Here is a 13,233-nt window from a genome sequence, read left to right as displayed (position 1 = left end):
ACTGGTTCCTACCACCGTGGGCTCAGAGCAAGAACCCACTGAGTCACTGGAGCTCTCTGATCTCCAGAGACAGGGAACAGGTGTCCAGCCAGCCTTGGGTCTCGCCTCAGGCGAGAAAGGCCAAAGCTTCACAAGGCTGGATTTTTGCACAACCAGAGGAGGGGGCGAGACAGTGTTAACAGAGTCCTTTGAAGTCTCTTAACACTTCCTAGGGGTTACATTAGTCATGTCTCTCGCCTGGAGATTTAACTAACCATCCCACACTCATACAGAATCATTTGCATTTTCAACACCAGGATCTCCTTCAACTTAACAAGCTTCAACTTCCTTCAAGAAGTCGCAGAGGGGTGGCCCTGTTAGTCCAAAAAAACCGAGCAGCCCTGTAACACCTCCGAGACCAACACCTATAGAGAGCGTATCATGAGCTTTCGTGGGCAAAAGCCACTTTTAAGTAGGTAGCAGGTTTGAAAAACAAAAAGGACGTTTTTTCTTCATGTAGTGCACAGTCAATCTGTGGAACTCCTTGCCAGAGGATGTTGTGAAGAGCAGGACTTTAATAGGTTTCAAAAAAAAAACCTAGATAAATGAATGGAGTAGAAATGGTGTCCCTATCCTATTTCAGAGGCTAGACATGGGTGACAGGGGAGGGATCACGTGATGATTCCCTGTTTGGTTCACCCCTCTGGTATTGGCCACTGTTTGCAGAAAGGATACTAGACTAGATGGACCTTTGGGCTGACCCAGTCTGGCCATTCTTATGGTCACTTCTTCAGATGAGTGGAGAGTAGAAGAAAAGCCCTCCACTCATGAGAGAAAAGGCACTTTTTCCCTCCACTCTGCTCACCTGAGGGAGTGGGTTTTGCCCATGAAAGCTCAGGATACCAGCGACATATTTTTGTTAGCTACTCGCTGTTCCTTCAGGGAGGTTTCCCCGGGAAATTGCCTCACCTGTCAGCTTCATGAACGTTGCTGCCTTTGAACAAGGGGCGGCCGAGGCGTGGAAAGGCCAGGCTGTGCCGCAAGGCCAGTGAGAGGAGCATGCAGTGAGCCCACGGCTTCAGGCTCTAGACCTGCCTGAACCAAATCAGTACTCAGGAAGAAACTCTCCTTTTGTGCAAACACCCGCAGCTTGGGACTCCTGCCCGGCCTGGCGCTCCCTTGCTACGGAAGAGACACAGGAGGACAATGAAGGCCAACAGATAAATCTGCCCTCTCCATTGACTATTGTCTCCAGAGCTCGTCTGTCTGCCCGGACACAAAAGGGAGAACAAGCGGGGGCCGAGCAGCATCAGACGTGCTGGGAAGAGAGAAGAATGCAAAGGGGGGGAGGCCCCGTTGGAACTGGGTGGCGACGGGGGCACAGGGAGGTGGCTCCATTGTAGTTGTGCACTCAGCGGCCAGGGCTATTGAGCCCTTGTTTACCACGTGTGGGCGTGGGTCGGGTTCCTGGGCCTCCGCTGGGAGGCCTGCGGGGAAGGGCTGGGTCTCTCCCCTTCCTTTTGTGCACAGCTCGGTCGGAGGATGAGGGGTGCCAGGCCGAGGGGTAAGCAGGTTCTGAAGAAAGGCTGACTAGGCCCTGCCAGTGAATTTGGGGCCAGGAAGGACCCTTCCGCCGGGTCAGATGGGCAGGGTCCGCCTTCCTATGCAGCCTGGGGCACATGGTGCTGATGGGGTCATCCGAGCATCTCTCACCCTCTCCGGTCCCTGCCATTGGAGCCCTGGCTGGCTCCTCCTGCTCTCTTCCCGGGGCACATGGCGGCTTCGTCTCCGATAGGTGGGAATACTTTGGTCTCCTTCTGGTTGTTGGGTGCCGGGGCCTATGCTACACAGGAGGAGAGACTGGATGCTCTGGTCCCTTCTGGCTTAGGCCTGGAGGACTCAGGTCTGGCTCTGAGCAGGTGCAGGGATGCAAAACCAAGGAGAGCGTTGCCCCAATGCGGCTCGCGCCCCTTTAACTCAAGCACGTGGGGCGTGCTGCCTTGAACTCCAGGGCTTTCCCACCCAGCTCAGGACGAACAACTTCTCCCACAATTCCTTGGGAAAGAATTGCACGCCTCCCGGGATTTCTGAAGCACGGTGGATCTTGCCCGCAAGCATGGCAGCAGGGGGTGGGGGTGACGTAGTGGGGGGGTACCTTGCTGGTTGCTATGCTGGGCAGTGGGTTGTGAGTGACCTCCACTGGCTGCTGGCTGCAGCACGGCCCAGCAGGGCAGGGGGTGAGTCATTATGCAAAGGGGTCTCTCAACCTGTCCGACCAGCTACCCCCCAAGGAGAGGAACAAAGGAAGGTGGAATGCTGCCCTGGCTGGGGGGCAGAGCTGGAAGTGAGTTAGTTTCTGTCTGGGAAGCAGGGGAGAAGGAGCTAGGGAGGGGGGGGGGAGGGCTGGGATTGTAGGGCCCAGCCATCCCCATCTCAAGGGGGGGCACTGAGGCCTCCTAGCCCCAGTTCCTGTAACCAGATTACATCTGTGCTGTGCTATATCCTGGAGGAGCAATAAACTCCCTCTATTCTACTGGCTGGTGGAGTCTGTCCGTGCCACTACGGGGGTGCAGGAGACGGGAAAACCCCAAAGCGCCGTCACAGTGGGTGTCACGCATAGGGGGACGGCACTGGGAGGTCCCGGGGACAGCAGTCCAGCTGCAAGGCCAGGGGTCCGGATCTGCACTGGCTTTGCGCCAGTCCACGGCCCAGAGGAAGGACACGCTGGGCGGGGAGCTTGGCTCATGACAACACAGTTGCAATAAACGCTTGGCAAAGCTTCGGCGGTGTTGCTGGCGCTTCGGCGTGTGGCCCAACGGGACGGAATCCTGCCCACGGGAGTTTAGGCATTGACTTCACCAGGGCTTGGATTGCACCCAGGGATGCAAGCGTGGCAGGTGTGTGCAGTGCCAAGGTCTCTAGTCTAGACCTGCCTGCTCCGGCTTTGCGCAATGGGGGAATTAATTCCCCCATAATTAATAACTCTTTGATGCCGTCGGAGCTCTTCCAGCGCTTCCTGGCCTGTGATTAACCAACGAACACTCCTCCACGCATGGCTTCTGACTGGACTCGCCGCATTCCTGTCGCTGCCTTCGCTCTACTGCCCGCGTTGCCCTAGATAACTGGGCCTTCGCGGGCTCCCGTTCCCTGGGTGGGGCAGAGGGAAGGTCCATTCGCTCTCTCGAGGAAAGGGGGGGCGTTTTTAAGTGCACCCCCTTGTCTCGACACGTGCCCAGCAATGTCTGGAGAATTCAGAAGCTACGCCATGGGCCACCCAGAATCAGGACAGCGGCTTCTGACTGCGGAGAGTTTGAAGAGTTACGCTGAAAGGCGCTGATGGGTCGAAGAGCTACGCCGTGCGGACCTACGGGGTTTCCGATGCCAAGGCGAGGAGACTGCGTGCAAAGCCTCGAGTCACTCCAGAGCCCTGCAAATCCGCAGCAATCTGGATGCGGGGATCCGCAGCTCGTAAAGAACATAAGAACGGCCGTACTGGTCAGACCAAAGGTCCATCTAGCCCAGTGTCCTGTCTGCTGACAGTGGCCAACACCAGGTGCCCCAGAGGGGGTGGACCGAAGACAATGATCAAGCGATTTGTCTCCTGCCATCCCTCTCCAGCCTCTGACAAACAGAGGCCAGGGACACCATTTCTATCCCCTGGCTAATAGCCTTTTATGGACCTAACCTCCATGAAATTATCTAGCTTCTCTTTAAACTCTGTTATAGTCCTAGCCTTCACAGCCTCCTCTGGCAAGGAGTTCCACAGGTTGACTACACACTGTGTGAAGAAGAACTTTCTTTTATTCGTTTTAAACCTGCTACCCATTAACTTCATTGGGTGTCCTCTAGTTCTTCCATTATAGGAACTAATAAATAACTTTTCTTTATTCGTCCTCTCCACACCACTCATGATTTTATAGACCTCTATCCTATCCCCCCTCGGTCTCCTCTTTTCTAAACTGAAAAGTCCCAGTCGCTTTAACCTCTCCTCATATGGGACCCGTTCCAACCCCCTAATCATTTTCGTTGCCCTTTTCTGAACCCTTTCCAAGGCCAAAATATCTTTTTTGAGGTGAGGAGACCACATCTGTACACAGTATTCAAGATGTGGGCGTCCCATAGTTTTACACAGGGGCAGTAAGATATTCTGGGTCTTGTTTTCTATCCCTTTCTTAAGAATTCCATGCAGATGTGTATGCGGAGACAATTCTGTATCTGCCCAGGGCTCTTCAGGTATCTCCAACTGCTGATCCCGATGGAAATAACTTTGCAAGGGCCCGAGGTTTGGTCGGCCACCCAGGCCGGAGCAGCTGCCATCAACATTGGGTTCCTTGGGTTCACCTTCTGGGTTTTGAGCCGTTAGGGGGGTCACGTTTTCCAGCACTCCTGCACGACCTCGAGCATTTTACTTTTCAGGGACGCTCAAGTAAACAGCTGTCTCCACCAGCCGGGGCGTTCAGAAAAGCACCAGAGATCCCAAGAGTTGGCCATGGCGCTACTGAAACTCGTCAGGCGATTTAGCGCTGCTTTTCTCCTGCTCCCTTGAGGAAGGCTTGTCCATTTCTTAGGTCACCATCCCTGGACGTTTCATTCGTTCGGGTCACAGGGAGCAGTGGGACCTCCAGCCAGAACGACCTCTGTCTCCAGCTCCTCCAAGCAGTGTGCCTCTGCTGTCCCCACCAGTCCTGTTCACCAGGGCAGGAGGGTGAGGCGGGACCAGCGTTATTTCTGCAAGGGATGCTTGCAGGAGAATAACGTACCGGGGATGCGCACAGGGTAGTGATCAGACAGTCTGTCCTCCCCACTGTTTCCTAATCGACACCATGACACTGTAGGGGCTCCTGAGAACTTTCCTTTGCCGTCAGAATTTTTTCCAAGTGAAGAATAAATTTTGTTCTGTGCACCAAGGCAAGTGCCGATGTGCACCACCAATAGAAACCCATGCTGCCGGTGTGGTCACTCTGCTGTGGCCCCGCGATTCAGTACAGCCTGGGGCTCCTGGCCGATGTAAATTGCCACTCCATGTGCTCTGGGTAGCACTAATGGCTGGGAGAAAGGCAGTGCTATGCCCCGGGCAGCTCTGAGGGCTGGGGGGGGGGGCCCCGACGGGCCGGGACTGCGTGTGTTGAAGGACTAGCCAGCGAGGCAGGAAGGCAGTGCTGACAGCAACAGTCTGGGAACAGGGAACCCTGGGGACCGAGTGCCTCCGGATTCCATCGTTGTGTGTGACCTTCGGCGCGTCGCTCCCCTCTCCATGCCCGAGGGGCCTCTGGACATTCCCTCCTTTCAGAGCACGAGACGAGATCCCCGTGCAAACCGTGCAAAGGGTTCCACTGCCAGCCACAGAGCTTCGCTTTTTCCTGCTGGGTGGGTGCTCCACGCCCACTCCACCCTCAATCCCCCTGAGACCCACCCGCTCCTCCCCCCTGGCTCCCTCCTCTCCGTCCCCCTCTCTTGAGCACCTCCTGCCAGCGGCGGGCTGATCCGCAGCCAGCCCTGGCACCGGAACCCTTGCGGCTGCTGAGCACCCCTGATTTTCTCTCCATGGGTGCTTGAGCCCCGGAGCACCCACGGCGTCGGTGTCTCTGCTGCCAGTCCTGCTGAGAAAGGCCCCGGCTGCCATGGGCGCTGCCCAGCCGCTCCGGAGAGCGCGCCGTTCGGCTGGCAGGCTCTGCGCGCCAGCTGTTTGTCTAGCCGCGTTTCTGGCTTCCATCTACAACAGCAAGTGCTGGGTGGTTTCCGTCTAAGCAGATCGGTCTTTGTGACGGGCTTGGCAGGGAATTGTTAAGGACACAGCGACGCCTGCCAGAAAACCCTTCTGCAGCATTGGCGTATGCAAAGTATTTCCCTCGTTGGCCTTTACAAGGATCCCTTCCCTCCCTGCCACGCGCTGGAATTCCCTAGGCAGCAAGGGTAGAGCAAGGAGCAACACGCAGGTTCGGGCTTCTGGTTCAGGCTGGCGGTAGACTCCGGCAGGCCCCTGCTGCTCAGTCTGTTGGGTGGGCACACACCGGGGCCTTTTGTGCTGGGACTCCATGGGGTCCTGCGGCGATGCTCCCCAAAACTCCCCCACGCCCGCACCCTACACAGCTCCTCGCATGCTAACTTTAAAGAAACCTCAGGTGATGCCTCTAAATCACACACATGCCCCCGCCGCCAGGGTAGCTGCCTCTAGCTGCTTCTCGGGTACTCCCCACGCCCCCATACCCCTGCCCTTGGGGGGGGTGATGGCACATTGGGGTTTTCCCGTCTCCTGCACCCCTGTAGTGGCACGGACAGACTCCACCAGCCAGTAGAACAGAGGGAGTTTATTGCTTCTCCAGGATACAGCCCAGCACAGATGTAATCTGGTTACAGGAACCGGGGCTAAGAGGCCTCAGTGCCCCCCTTGAAATGGGGGGGTGGCTGGGCCCTACAATCCCAGCCCCCTCCTTAGCTCCTTCTCCCCTGCTTCCCAGACAGAAACTAAAAACCGTCCCTTCCAGCCCTGCCCCACAGCCAGGGGCAGCATTCCACCTTCCTTTGTTCCTCTCCTTGGGGGGTAGCTGGTCGGACAGGTTGAGAGACCCCTTTGCATAATGACTCACCCCCTGCCCTGCTGGGCCGTGCTGCCGACAGCAGCCAGTGGGGGTCACTCACAACCCACTGCCCAGCACAGCAACCAGCAAGGCACCCCCACTACGTCACAGGGCACAAGCAAATTCCCATTCGCCAGCGTTAGCCAGCCTTTGGGGCGAGTGGGGCAGTGTGCAGCCCTCGGAGCTGTTGTTTCAGACTCAGGCGGACGCCGCTTACGCTCCAGCTGGCTTTTCAAGATCCTCTCCCCCGGCCACGCAGGGGCTGGAAAGAGACTGGAGCTAAGATCTTCCACGATTCGGGACCTTAGGCATGTGCCGGTGGGGCCTGTGCTATACTCCCTCCTGTGGCATGACTCATAGCACCTGACCTCTGAGCTCCAAGCCTTCCTAGCCCCCTCGCCTCCTGGGCCTGCACTCAGCACGCTCAACTAGCTGCCCCATAGCAACACGGCCGGGTCTCCCCCCCTCCCAGCTGTTGTGCGGTGGGAGCTCACACGGCTGCCTCTTTTAAAACACAGAGCCCTGGCATTGGTCCCCTGGGAGTCTTGGAGTAGGTCACATTCATCCCCCCCTTGCCTCAGTTTCCCCATGTCTAAAATGGGGCTAAACAGCTTGCTCTCCTTTGTAAAGGCTCCGCTACTGAAGGTGGCTATGGAAGAGCTAGGGATTATTAAATAAATGGAGAGAAAAGAGGCAGACAAAAGCTGCATAAGATTTAGGACCCAGGCTGGAGTCTGCTCCTGGTGCTAGACAGCTAGCAAGCTGCATGGAGAGTGGAGATAGAAACCTCCATGAAAGCCCCCAGTGTCTATGCTGCTATCCCAAAATTGAGAGCTGGGAAAGGAGGTTGCCGGGTAGTTTGCACCCCACATTTCCAGATTCAAAATGAGGGTTGTCTCCCGACTTTGTATCACGCCAGGAAATCGTGGACACTTTCCCCATGTTCTCTGCTGGGCTTTCCAGCTTTTACCGCTGTGCTCTGCAAAGCCTCCCTCGGCAGCCACACGCATCCCTACCGATGCACCTCACCACCCGCATCAGGCCTCACTGCTAGTCGGAGGCACGGCCTGGAAAAAGCTACTCAGGAGCACATCGAAAACCGATTTTGCGGTGGAACCTGGCCTGCACCAAGCTCTGCACCTAAATTCTACTCATAAAATGCGAGAGGCTTCCCCCAGTTTGGCTGCTGCCTTGAAATGCTGCAAAGCTGCCGAGAAACCATACTGGAGGGGGAGTCCCTTTATCCAATGAGTTCTCCCCATCGAGGGGAGAGTCCAGCCCTTGCTGGTGCTGCGGATGTTCTTTACTGCCAGCTGTGTGGGTCACAAAGGGGTGTACCCAACAGGAAATGGAATGAAACTGACAGGACAATCGGGGCGGGTGTCTGTCCTGAGCCATCCGATGGGTGGGGTCTAGGAGAGGGAGATTTGGCCTTACTCTAATTGCAAAAGCTGTCCTGTCTCCTCTGCTGGTAACCACCACATCCCGCCCTCTTCCTTCCCGCTCCTGTACCACCAGGGGTGGGCGGCAGCACTCAGAGGGTGAAGGCAGATATTCCCAACTGGCAGGACACTACCAAGCATGGGCCAAGCGTGCCAGGGAGCCCTGGGGTTCTGTGTGCCTGTGGATCCCACCAGGCTCCTAGCCCCCATGCTGTGCCAGACTAGCCCCTGATGCTACTGGTTTCCGGCAGCCCCTGGCTCCCCATTCAGCTGCAGGACAGCATGCCAGCCCGGGCTGCCTCCGGTGTGTGCCAGGCGGGGGAGTGCACTGCAGTGGAATTCCTCTTTCCACTGGGCGCACATTGTTAATAGCTGACCTTGCTCTGTCCTGGGCACGGTGCCCTGCAGCGACGGGGAAGGAAGGAATCCGGGGCCATGCTTTGCACCACCGCCTTGCTTCACAGGCGGCCTTACATGGCTTCCCACCCCCCGTTTTACAGAGCAAGCGACTCGCACGACTACCAGGGCTTCTTTCTGAAAACATTCGCACGCTTGGAGAGTCCCTGGGCTTCGCACGCTCGTGCCGCTCAGTGGAGCTCCTCCCGATTTACACCAGGGTGAGCGAAAGGGGGACCAGACCCAATGGAGCTACACCCTGGTCTAAACAAAAAGACCAACAGGCCAACTCTGCTCAGAGCCTATTTTTCCAGTCGCTCCTACAATGTTTTCCAGGGGAATGTCTGCATGCAAACAAAATCTTGGTGACGCAATAAAAACACATTGGTCTGTTCCTTTTTACCTCGAGCCCTGTAACGGGGCAGACCAGGCCCTGCAGCTAGAAAGGACCATAGAGAAGTCCTCCGGGCCGGCTAGAGGGACTGGAAAGAAACCAGCCAATCAGGGGCCAGGAAGGACTACATAAGAAGCTGAAGCATTAGAGTCAGAGCAATTGCAGCCGAGACCTGAGGGAGAGAGGACCAGGGGTAACTGGCTGGCTTGAGGGAGCGTCTCCTGTTAGGTGTGTATCCTGGAAGGGGGTCGAGAATTTCAGTGGGACTCGGCTGGCTGAGTCCCCAAAAAGGCTCTTAAAGAGGAAGTGCAGGCAAACGCCCTCAACCAGACGGGGTGTGCTTGTGTGAGGCTAGCGCCACCCCTTACAAGCCCTCTGGCTGCATCTCCTCTCATGGCTACTGTGGCGGAACTAGGAGGTCAGTGGAGAATTGCCTCCTTGCAAACCACCTTGGAGCGATTTGCGCTGGAAGTAGCCACAACGTCGTGGGCAGACCCTGATGCTGCTTGGAGGGGAGAACAGGCAAGGAGACCCTGCGTCCCTGCAGATCACTCGGGGGTTGGTAAAGAACTGAAGGCAACCAGGGCGCAAGAAAGGTCCCTGCCCCTAAGCAACTGGTTCTGGCTGGGGCTGCAAAACGGGTGGAGATTTTGGGCCTGGGCTGGTGCTAGGCTCTGGGACCTACAAGGGGAGTGTCCAAGGGTCCCGACTCCAGCCCGAAGCGCTGCACGCCAGCTGTACAGCCCCACCACCTGAGCCCCACGAGCCGCTGACCCCAGCCAGCAGCCGTGTAGTCGTACCCCAAAAGAGCCCGTTTGTATCCCTGCCTTCCCCAGCCTGGCCGAGGTCCTGTCTCCCTTCGGATGCTCCCAGCTCCGGGCAGGGCCAGTGGAAAACAAGCAGTGGGCAGCACTGCTGAAAGAACCCACAGGTGAGTGTGGGGAGAGCCTCTGAAGCCTGCTGTGATCCGCACAGGATTCGAGATCCACAGGCTGACTCCCAGCCAGGCTCATCCCAAGGCAGATGCCTGGGGAGCGAAGGTCTGAGCTTGTGTCCCAGCTGGACGAAGAGCACAACGGGAGAGTACGTTTCATCAGCCACTGATCTCAAAGCGCTTCCCACAGGAGGTCACTCAGTATTGTCTGTGTTTTACAGAGAGGGAAACTGAGGCATGGAGCAGGCTGTTCTGCTATCACTACACAAAGCCTCCTTCCCACAGGCCAGCCTAACCTGTGTGCAGAGAATTACTGGGGTGGATTCTGCGCCAACTGATGTCATGCCATACAGCTCGTGTAATGGCACGTTCTCATCCCCCCCGTCAATAAATCAAAACCTCCCGCTTTCATGTTTTTGTCACTAATAAATCCTGCATTGTAGGAGACATGAAAGAGGAACAATGCACTCGCCCAGCAGTAGCCAGGAGACATGTCCTCCCGCAGGACTGGGCATGCAAACCCCCCTACAGCCCTGTAACACGCTCCACCCGCTTCCTCCCAATTACAGCGGCTGAAAACCAGAATTTGTAGCCAGCAAATAATGTCCAGATTTGGAATGTTCCACCCCAACGCAGGACAGACACCCGAGACCTCAGAATCATTTGTGGTTTGCAATCGGCTGCTGAGAAGTACGGCGTTAGTTGCTCTGTAGCACTTTTCATCCATGCAGCTCTTGCCTTCTCCAAAAATATTTCATGAAGACCTCCTAGAAACATAACACAGGGTGGGAAGGGACAGCCCCAGGCAGAATCCGCACCCCTGCTATCACAGGCAACCTCATCACATCATCCCAGTCTTAAATTAACAAGATCCATCTCAAAGCTAGTTAACTTATTTGCCTCTGCCACACCTATCCGGTTCCCGAATCTCCCTCCTCTGATGACTAGAAACCTTCTAATTTCCAGCCTAAAATTGCTCATGGCCTGTTTATTCCCAGTAGGGATGTAAGGCTATGTCTACACTACGGAGGGTTTTTTTCAGAAAAACGGCCGTTTTTCCAAAAAAAAACTTCAATTACGTCCACACTGCAATCACGTTCTTTCGAAAGAAAAATCTAAGGAACAGAGGGTTTTCCGGCGTTGGTAATCCTCTTTCTACGAGGAAGAAGCCTTTTTCCGAAGGAGCTCTTTCAGAAAAAGGCGTGTGTGGACGGGGAAGAGGGAGTTCTTTCGGAAGACGAGGAAAGAGGAAAAAGCCCAGGTGTTTACTGGTAGCCATTCCGCCCACAGTAATCACAGCTTACATGCGAGAGAGGGTCCGTTCAGTCTGGATGCTTTTTCGGAAAAGCAGATCACTTTTTTGATGCGCTTTGGCAGTGTGGACACTCTCTTTCGGAAGACGTTTTTTCGGAAGATCTCTTCCAGAAAAGCTTCTTCTGAAAGAAGCCTGCAGTCTAGCCGTAGCCGAAGAGTATAACCGTTTAAACGGTTAGCGGATAATGTCCGTTTATTGGTTTCAGTTACACGCTGGCTCCCAGTATAACTTGTACACTCCAGAGCCTGCAGCGAAGCCGGCTTTGCAGGAGCGGGGCTGGCAGGGGCTACCAGCTCTGCACCCGAGGAAGCTTTGCAGAGCCTGCAGCGTCTGTGTAATGGCTAGGATTCTTAGCGGTTACATTTTTAAACAGCTTTTTACACCCCTAATCCCCATTTGTTCTAACCAAAGACTATGAATCTGGAAGAGACCATCATGCCCACTGCCTGACCTCCTGCGTGTTGCAGGACAGATCTTCGCCCACCCAGTCCTACGATAGGCCGCTCCCTTCTGGCTGAGTGACCGACATCCTCACCTTGCGGTTTAAAGATTTTGAGTTAGAGACTCCACCACTTACTCTAGTTCAAACCAGCAACATCCCCTTGCCCCCCGCTACAGAAGAAGGCCAAACAAAAAAAAAAAAAAAAATAACCCACCTCCTGCAGATCTGCCAGTCTGAACCAGGGGAAAATTCCCTCCTGACCCCACATATGGCTATCAGACCTGGAGCATGTGGACCAGACCACCAGACACCTGGGAAAATTCTCTGTACTAACTCCGAGCCCTCCCCTTCTAGCTATTGGCTTCATTTGCAACTAGTATCACGGCTGGGCCCCGTACCACCATAGGCAGGTTCATCATACCCAGGGCCGGATTAAGCCATGGGCGAGCCGGGCAGCTGCCAACCTATGGGGGGCGCCTGATGGCAGCTGTAAGGGGTCCCTTATAGCTGCCACCAGGCACTGCGCACCCAGTTCCCGGATCATGGGCTGCAGCAGCTCCCAGCGGCCACCCTGCAGCAGCCGCCCAGGGCGGGAACCGCGTTACCCCCCGCGGCCGCAGGGCCCTGCATAGCCAGGCTGCACGCCAGCAGCGGTAGTCGGGCTGGGCTGGGCACATGCATCCTGCCGCCGCCAGCTCTGCGCACCCTCCCCTAACCCGGGGCGCCGGAATGGTTCGGTCCAGGCCTGATCATAGCGCCCATACATACACGTAGCAAGAGCCACTTCGAAACGCTGGCTTGTGGCCTGCCCAGGTCTCCTCCCTCGCCCGGGTTTCATTTCAGCGTGCACATGCTACCCCGGCTTGACGCCGCCGATCCATTCCCGCCATGCCCTGGCTCTTCTCCTGAGCGGAGCGCTGTGCTGCCAAGCGATCCCCGGACCGCTTCCTATCCGGGTTCCCCTGCCCTTCGATGCAGGGGAACGTTGGCATGTGTCTGCCCGGGGCGGGGGAGGGAGACGTTCTTTGCTGGAATTATTCAGTCTCCCCGAAGTCTCTTTGGAGTGGGACCCGCAGCTGCTCACGGAGAAACCGCACGTCCCGGGAGCAGCTTCCAAGCCGACAGGTGTGTCTGACTCACTCTCCTGGGGGTGGGGCCGCTTTTCGTTTCAAAATCCCTCGGCTCTGCCAGGAAAGAATTCGGAGGAGACGGGAGGGAGACCTGGAAATGCTCCTCAGGACACCAGCTTCTGCGCAAAGAACTGAAGCATCTGCTCCGAAAGGGCCCAGCCTGCCCTGGGACAGCGCCAGACAGACCTGGCTTGCCTGGCTGCTCCGCGGGTTCGGCCCTGGGGCGGGCACGGCCCTCCCAGGCCACGCGCTGGCACCTGCTGGAATTCCAAGTCCCACGTCTCGGCTGGTGGCTGCCAACGAGGGGCTAGGTCCAGCCAAGCCAGCTGAGGAGAACCTGCAGTGAGGAGCTGGTCCAAAGACCCCACACCTGGGGACACTGCCCGGGCCCACACCTGGGGACACTGCCCGGGCCCACACCTGGGGACACTGCCCGGGAGGGCCCGGCCTCCAGCCTTGCTTCGCCTTCCAGCTCCTGTCTCCAGCCCCCCGAGGGACAAATGGCTGCTCTCCAGACAGGTTTCCTGTCGACCCTAAGTCAGCCCGCCTCCTCCACAGCTCGTGAGCAGCCAGCCAGGAACCCGGGCTCATCCTGGCCAAGACCGAGCTCTTCATCTGCCCCC

The 13,233-nt window shown here is 56.7% G+C and overlaps 1 protein-coding gene across 4 annotated transcripts in view; it reads right to left on the bottom strand.

Moving 5' to 3' along the window:
• LGR6 (leucine rich repeat containing G protein-coupled receptor 6) overlaps positions 1-13,233 on the bottom strand; it is a 163,270-nt gene that overhangs the window by 138,233 nt on the left and 11,804 nt on the right. The window contains exon 1 of one of the 4 annotated variants that reach the window (XM_075910203.1): positions 12,249-12,392. The exons of the other annotated variants lie outside the window; for them this stretch is intronic. The gene's annotated coding sequence lies outside the window, so the exon portion shown is untranslated. Of the gene's footprint in view, positions 1-12,248; positions 12,393-13,233 lie in introns of those variants that run through there. 4 annotated transcript variants of the gene reach the window in all.

Source organism: Pelodiscus sinensis, chromosome 27, assembly GCF_049634645.1.
Source record: "Pelodiscus sinensis isolate JC-2024 chromosome 27, ASM4963464v1, whole genome shotgun sequence".
NCBI classification, from domain to species: domain Eukaryota; kingdom Metazoa; phylum Chordata; order Testudines; family Trionychidae; genus Pelodiscus; species Pelodiscus sinensis.
This window is presented reverse-complemented; position numbering and strand designations above follow the sequence as displayed.